General features: G+C 39.0%; 1 non-coding gene across 1 annotated transcript; it reads left to right on the forward strand.

Annotated features, from left to right (window-relative positions):
* The first annotated feature begins 1,358 nt into the window (after positions 1-1,358).
* LOC124109655 (U6 spliceosomal RNA) lies at positions 1,359-1,465 on the forward strand. The gene has a single exon (XR_006857056.1). It is a non-coding gene; the product is annotated as a U6 spliceosomal RNA (small nuclear RNA).
* Positions 1,466-7,155: the final 5,690 nt, after the last annotated feature.

The following is a 7,155-nucleotide window of genomic DNA, read 5'->3' on the forward strand; positions in this document are numbered from 1 at the left end:
ATTTAATACCAAATTTGAAGAAAAATTTGAAAAAAAGGAAACAACTCTATGCTGTAGTGAAAACCCCTGAAGGAGGTTTGTGTGCACAGCACTCAGGGTGGCAGGCTAGTCTGAATATCGTCATGTTGTGAGTGCCAGGCAGTTGTCACTCAGCCCAGGTGAAACTACAGGATGGAAAATCATGAAGATCTGCAGCAGAGAGGATGGGTGAGGAGTAGCAGGAGCTCAGACAGTGTGAAGTCGGGACCTGCACTGTGCCAGGCCACACTGTTGGACACACCTGATTGTTCACTTGTCTACTTCCACAGAATGCACAAAGTGACCCTGGTGTGACCTTAGAAATGGGCACAGTTTGATGAATTGTAACAAAAGCAACAGAGTCTGGGGTGGTGGTGGAGGGGCTGTGGGAGCAGGAGGGACACAGGAGAACTCTGTATTTACCAAGTTTTGCTTGAAATTTAAACTACACTAAAAATCAAAGTCTTAAAATATGCACATATGGAATACATGAAGAGGCCTGTCTTTGCTGCACAATAGCAACTATTGCCTGTTTTAGTCCCTTGAGGTCTAAATTCTGTCCTGTACCATGTCATTGAGGCCATTATCATGGTCACTTGCTGGGGCTGAGCTGAAGGAAAGGGTGAGGGTGTAGAGGAGCCCCCTGGATCCTCCCACAAAGCCTTCCTGTAGCCCTGGGATCCTGGTGCCTCTGAGCAGTGCCCTCAGCAGGTGGAGGCAGTAGGAGGAGCACCTGGTGCAGCACAGCCTCACACGTCTGCTCCTTGGGAGGTTTTTGTCATGGCCTGTGTCACTGTGAGAGGGGAACTGCTACCTTGTAGACAGTAACAATCAGCAACATCTTCAGGCTCCAGGCTGCTAATTGTGAAAGTAAAATCTGTGCCATATCCACTGCCACTGAAACTCAAGGAGACCCCAGATTTCAGGTTAGTGCACCATAGATGAGGATCTTAGAAGCTTGTCCTGGTTTCTGCTGATACCAGTTTAAATTCTCATAAATACCCTGACTGACTCTGCAGGTGAGGGTGACTCTGTCTCCACAAGACACGGGCAAGGAGGATGGAGAATGGGGCATTGTGATGTCCCATCTAACACCTGCCATTGGAAACATGAAAAAAATAAATATTCTTATGATCATTATGTTACAAGAGAACTTTTATTAGTAGCCAGGCAGCACTGACCAAACTGTGATAAGTAAGTCTCCAGTAATGTCCCTCCTTACCTGGGAAGCAGAACAGCAGGAGCCCAAGGAGCTGAGCAGGGGCCCACATGGCCATGCTGTGTCCTGACTGGGACTAAATCCTGCACAGGGTATGAGCAGTCTCTTAAGGAGTCCTCAAGTGCTCGCTTCGGCAGCACATATACTACAATTGGAATGATACAGAGAAGATTAGCATGGCCCCTGCGCAAGGATGACACGCAAATTCGTGAAGCATTCCATATTTTTAAGCAATAAACAATATTAAAAACTCAAATAAGAATACTACCAGCGGAGTAGAATTCTTAGAAGATAGAACATCAGACAATGAAGACAAAATATTTCAACTTGAAAAGAACATAGACAGCTCAGCGAGACTGTTAAGAAACCATGAGCAGAACATCCAAGAAATATGGGATAACATAAAGAGACCAAACTTAAGAGTCATTGGGATACAGGAAGGTATAGAGGTCCAAACCAAAGGAATGAGCAAACTGTTCAATGAAATAATATGAGAAAACTTCCCAAACTTGAAGAATGAGACAGATTCCCAAATCCTAGAAACCTACTGGACGCCAAATGTGCAAAATCATAAGAGATTTACACCTAGACACATTATAATGAAGATGCCCAACATACAGAATAAGGAGAGAATTTTAAAAGCTACAAGAGAAAGGAAGCATATACATTTAGGGGTAAACCAATCAGGATAACAGCTGATCTTTCAACACAGACTCTGAAAGCTAGAAGATCCCGGAATAACATATTTCAAACACTGAAAGAAAATGGGTTCCAACCAAGAATTGTGTATCCAGCGAAATTAAGCTTCAGGATGGAAGATGAAATTAAAACCTTCCACGATAAACAAAAGTTAAAAGAATTTGCAGCTAGAAAACCATCTCATCAAAACATCCTTGGCAAAACATTACAGGAAGAGGAAATGGAAAATAACAATGAAAACCAACAGTGGGAGGTCGGACAGTAAAGGGGGGGAAAATAATCAAAGAGGAAAACAAACCATGTTTAGTAACAGAAATAAACAAATATGGCTGGAAGAACAACCCATATCTCAATAATAACCCTAAATGTTAATGGCTTAAACTCACCAATTAAGAGACACAGGCTAGTAGAATGGATCACAAAACAAGACCCAACAATATGCTGCCTACAGGAGACGCATTTGATAGGAAAAGACATACATAGGCTGAAGGTGAAAGGTTGGGAAAAATCATATCACTCACATGGACTTTGGAAACAAGCAGGAGTGTCCATACTCATATCAAATAAAATAGATTTCAAGCCAAAGTTAATCAAAAGGGATAAAGAGGGACACTACATACTGCTCAAGGGAACCATACACCAACAAGACATAACAATCATAAATATATATGCCCCAAACAATGGTGCAGCTATGTTCATCAAACAAACTCTTCTCAAGTTCAAGAGTCTAATAGACCACCATACAATAATCATGGGAGACTTCAACACACCTCTATCACCACTGGACAGATCTTCCAAACAAAAGTTGAAAAAGGAAAATATAGAACTCAATAACACAATTAATAACCTAGACTTAATTGACATATATAGAGTACACCACCCAACATCAAGCAGTTACACTTTTTTCTCAGCAGCACATGGATCCTTCTCAAAAATAGATCATATATTATGTCACAGGGCAACTCTTAGACAATATAAAGGAGTAGAGATAATACCATGCATCTTATCTGATCATAATGGAATGAAACTGAAAATCAACGATAAAAGAAGGAAGGAAAAAGCATACATCACTTGGAGAATGAACAATAGGTTACTGAATGATCAATGGGTTATAGAAGACATCAAGGAGGAAATTAAAAAATTCTTAGAGATAAATGAAAACACAGACACAACATATCGGAATCTGTGGGACACATTGAAAGCAGTTCTAAGAGGAAAATTCATTGCTTGGAGTTCATTCCTTAAAAAAAGAAAAAACCAACAAATAAATGATCTCATACTTCATCTCAAAATCCTTGAAAAAGAAGAGCAAAACAACAGCAAAAGAAGCAGAAGGCAAGAAATAATTAAAATCAGAGCTGAAATTAATGAAATCGAAACAAAAGAAACAATTGAAAAAATTGACAAAACTAAAAGTTGGTTCTTTGAAAAAATAAACAAAATCGACAGACCCTTCGCCATGCTAATGAAGAGAAGAAGAGAGAGAACTCAAATTACCAGCATACAGGATGAAAAAGGCAATATCACAACAGACACTTCAGAAATACAGAAGATAATCAAAAACTATTTTGAATCCTTATACTCCAATAAATTAGAAGATAGTGAAGGCATAGATAAATTTCTTAAGTCATATGATCTGCCCAGATTGAGTCAGGAGGATATAGACAACCCTAACAGACCAATATCAATTGAGGAAATAGAAGAGACCATCAAAAGACTACCAACTAAGAAAAGCCCAGGACCGGATGGGTATACAGCAGAATTTTACAAAACCTTTAAAGAAGAACTAATACCAATACTTTTCAAGCTACTTCAGGAAATAGAAAAAGAGGGAGAACTTCCAAATTCATTCTATGAGGCCAACATCACCCTGATACCTAAACCAGACAAAGACACTTCAAAGAAAGAAAACTACAGACCAATATCTCTAATGAACCTAGATGCAAAAATCCTCAATAAAATTCTGGCGAATCGAATACAAAAACATATCAAAAAATTGTGCACCATGATCAAGTAGGATTCATCCCTGGGATGCAAGGCTGGTTCAATATACGGAAATCAAAAAATGTTATTCACCACATCAGTAGACTTAAAAATAAGAACCATATGTTCATCTCGATAGATGCGAAAAAAGCATTCGACAAAGTACAGCATCCCTTTATGTTCAAAACTCTAGAAAAACTAGGGAAAACAGGAACATACCTCAATATTGTAAAAGCAATCTATGCTAAGCCTCAGGCTAGCATCATTCTGAATGGAGAAAAACTGAAGGCATTCCCTCTAAAATCTGGAAAAAGACAGGGATGCCCTCTCTCACCACTTCTATTCAACATAGTTCTCGAAAAACTGGCCAGAGCAATTACACAGACGAAAGAAATTAAAGGCATAAAAATAGGAAAAGAAGAACTTAAATTATCACTATTTGCAGGTGACATGATTCTATACCTAGCAGACCCAAAAGGGTCTACAAAGAAACTATTAGAGCTAATAAATGAATTCAGCAAAGTGGCAGGATATAAAATCAACATGCATAAATCAAAGGCATTCCTGTATATCAGTGAAAAATCTTCTGAAATGGAAATGAGCACAACCACTCCATTCACAATATCTTCAAAAAAAAATAAAATACTTGGGAATCAACCTAACAAAAGAGGTGAAAGACTTATACAATGAAAACTACAGAACCCTAAAGAGAGAAATGGAAGAATATCTTAGAAGATGGAAAAATATACCCTGTTCATGGATAGGCAGAACTAACATCATCAAAATGGCGATATTACCAAAAGTTCTCTATAGGTTTAATGCAATGCCAATCAAAATCCCAACGGCATTTCTTGTAGAAATAGAGAAAGCAATCATGAAATTCATATGGAAAAATAAAAGACCCAGAATAGCAAAAACAATGCTAAGCAGGAAGTGTGAATCAGGTGATATAGTGATACCAGAGTTCAAACTATACTACAGAGCAATAGTAACAAAAACAGCATGATACTGGTACCAAAACAGGCGGGTGGACCAATGGTACAGAATAGAGGACACAGAAACCAATCCACAAAACTACAACTATCTTATATTTGATAAAGGGGCTACAAGCATGCAATGGAGGAAGGATAGCATCTTCAACAAATGGTGCTGGGAAAACTGGAAATCCATATGCAACAAAATGAAACTGAATCCCTTTCTCTCACCATGCACAAAAGTGAATTCAAAATGTATCAAGGAGCTTGATATCAAATCAGAGATGCACCATCTGATAGAAGAAAAAGTTGGCTACGATCTACATACTGTGGGGTCAGGCTCCAAATTCCTCAATAGGACACCCATAGCACAAAAGTTAATAACTAGAATCAACAAATGGGACTTACTCAAACTAAAAAGTTTTTTCTCAGCAAAAGAAACAATAAGAGAGGTAAATAGGGAGCCTACACCCTGGGAACAAATCTTTACTCCTCACACTTCAGATAGAGCCCTAGTATCCAGAGTATACAAAGAACTCAAAAAATTAGACAATAAGAGAACAAACAACCCAATCAACAAATGGGCCAAGGACCTGAACAGACACTTCTCAGAGGAGGACATACAGTCAATCAACAAGTACATGAAAAAATGCTCACCATCTCTAGCAGTCAGAGAAATGCAAATCAAAACCACCCTAAGATACCATCTCACTCCAGTAAGATTGGCAGCCATTAGGAAGTCAAACAACAACAAGTGCTGGCGAGGATGTGGGGAAAAGGGTACACTTGTACATTGCTGGTGGGACTGCAGATTGGTGCAGCCAATTTGGAAAGCAGTATGGAGATTTCTTGGAAAGCTGGGAATGGAGCCACCATTTGACCCAGCTATTCCCCTTCTTGGTCTATTCCTTAAAGACCTAAAAAGAGCATGCTACAGGGACACTGCTACATCGATGTTCATAGCAGCACAATTCACAATAGCAAGACTGTGGAACCAACCTAGATGCCCTTCAATAGACCAATGGATAAAAAAAATGTGGCATTTATACACAATGGAGTATAACTCTGCATTAAAAAAATGACAAAATCATAGAATTTGCAGGGAAATGGATGGCATTAGAGCAGATTATGCTAAGTGAAGCTAGCCAATCCCTAAAAAACAAATGCCAAATGTCTTCTTTGATATAAGGAGAGTAACTAAGATCAGAGTAGAGACGAAGAGCAGGAGAAGAAGATTAACATTTAACAGGGATGAGAGGTGGGAGGGAAAGGGAGAGAGAAGGGAAATTGCATGGAAATGGAAGGAGACCCTCAGGGTTATACAGTGGAGGGGGTAGAGAGAGAGGAGGGGAGGGGAGGGGAGAGGTGGGGAGGGGGGATGGTGGAGGATGGGAAAGGCAGCGGAGCACAACAGACACTAGTATGGCAATATGTAAATCAATGGATGTGTAACTGATGTGATTCTGCAATCTGTGTATGGGGTGAAGGTGGGAGTTCATAACCCACTTGAATCAAAGTGTGGAATATGATATGTCAAGAAATTTGTAATGTTTTGAACAACCAACAATAAAAAATAAAAAAAATAAAATTAATTGCTGGGACACTGAAAGGAAATTTTTCACAATACTCAGGATGCAATCATGTTGACAATAAACCATTTTTTTTCTTATTTATTTTATTTTATTAGTTCATTTTAGTTATACATAACTTCAGGGTTTATTTTGCTTCAGTTCTCCGTGGCATTCCAGAAGCTACTGGACTTCTTTAGAAAGCCAACTCCCTGTTTATTCAACCCCTCCTCTCCCTGTTGCTGAGCTATCTCCAACCATTTTTTTAGATCTATTACCATTAAGCTATAGTTTAGAGGAATTGCTGAGGGGGAATGAAGTCCAGGCTCCCATAGGCTGAATTGCATGGTTTATTGCCCTTAAATCCTGTAGTAACCTCCAATTACCTGATTTTTTCTTAAAAACAAAAATGAGCATATTCTAAGGACTAAGTGTTGATTCTATATGACCAGCCTGAAGTTGTTCCTCAACTAACATTTGATTATCTTAAGTTTTTCCCCTGAGATGCACCACTGAGAAATCCATATAGGCTCTTTTGTGAGCCATGTGATCTTTTCTGCTATCTTTTGGATCGGGGAGACACTCAGGGCACCTAGTAAAAATTTTGGTTTGGAGTATTTACTAATCTCTGTCAAGGAGACTGGTTTGTAAGCAATTACTCTCCTTGATAAGTTCTCTCACTATCTCCAGGAAG

The sequence above is a fragment of the Marmota monax genome, unplaced genomic scaffold (assembly GCF_021218885.2).
Source record: "Marmota monax isolate L192 unplaced genomic scaffold, Marmota_monax_Labrador192_F-V1.1 WCK01_AAM20220418_F8-fsc00262, whole genome shotgun sequence".
Classification (NCBI taxonomy): domain Eukaryota; kingdom Metazoa; phylum Chordata; class Mammalia; order Rodentia; family Sciuridae; genus Marmota; species Marmota monax.